The sequence below is a fragment of the Elephantulus edwardii genome, unplaced genomic scaffold (assembly GCF_000299155.1).
Source record: "Elephantulus edwardii isolate Elephantulus edwardi_28Jun2011 unplaced genomic scaffold, EleEdw1.0 scaffold00111, whole genome shotgun sequence".
Lineage (NCBI taxonomy): Eukaryota > Metazoa > Chordata > Mammalia > Macroscelidea > Macroscelididae > Elephantulus > Elephantulus edwardii.
In genome coordinates, this window is record NW_006399861.1 from 8,177,786 (window position 1) to 8,179,075 (window position 1,290).

Genomic DNA, 1,290 nt, shown 5'->3' on the forward strand with positions numbered 1-1,290 from the left:
ATTAGGGTCATTATGAGTTGCAGGTAACTTGATGGCACTTAACAAAAACATTGAAATTCCTAGTTAAGAAAATGGACAATTTCCTAGAAACCTATAAACTGTACCAAATTTGACACAGATAGTTGTAGAACAATTGAACAGACCCATCAAAAAACAATAAATTTGAGGAGTTCATTAAAAGACTCCTCTCAAAAAAAGTCAGAGAAGAGTTATCACTAATTCTCCTTAAATTATTTTTAAAAATAGAAAAAGAAGAAACACTTACAGAATCATTCCATAAAGCAACAATAACCTTAATACCAAAACTAGGCAAATAACATCACCAAAAAGAAAACTACTTTCAGGAACATAGATGCAAAAATTCTTCACAAAATCCTGGTCAACAAAATACAACAGTATATAAAAAAAGTAATTCATCCTGACCAAGTGTGCTTTATAGATGTTATGCAAGGTTGATTCGACATAAAAAACAAATTAATTCATCATATTAACAAAGATGATCCTATCAATAGATGCAGAAAAGGCCTTTAACAAAATCCAACACCCTTTCTGAATAAACACACAATAAAATAAGAATAGAAGATAAATTCCTCAACATATACAAAACCAAGAGTGAACATGATTCTCAATGGAGAAAGACTTAAAAGCATTCCCATTGAGAACAGAGACCAGTCAATGATGCCAACTATTCCTATTCTATAATGGAAGTATTTGCTAAAGCGATAAGAAAAAAGAAGGAAATAAGAGACATCCAAATTGGCAAAGAAATTGTAAAATCATCACAATATGCAGACAATATGATTATGTATACAGAAAACTCCAAAGACTCAACAAAAAAACTGTTAATCCTAGTAGGCCAAGTGTCAGCGTACAAGATCAACATACCAAAATTACTGGGATTTCTCTACGGCAACAAAGAAAACATGGAAAATAAACTAAGAAAGAAAACAATAACATCTAAAACAGCCAACCACAAGATGAAAATTTGAGGAATAAACCTAACTAGAGACATAAAAGATCTTTATAGGAAAACTACAAAGCATTACTATAGGAGACCTAATTAAAAGGACATATATTCTCTGTTCATAGATGGAAAGACTCAGTATTATGAAAATTATTTTGTCCTGCCAAAAGCAATCTATATGTTTAGTATAAACTCTCTCTCTCTCTCTCTCTCTCTCTCTCTCTCTCTCTCTCTCTCTCCCTCCCTCCCTCTCTATCTAACTCATTCATCAGAGAAAAAGCATTTTACATTTTATTAGAAAAGGAAAGTGATTCCTTACAAACAAA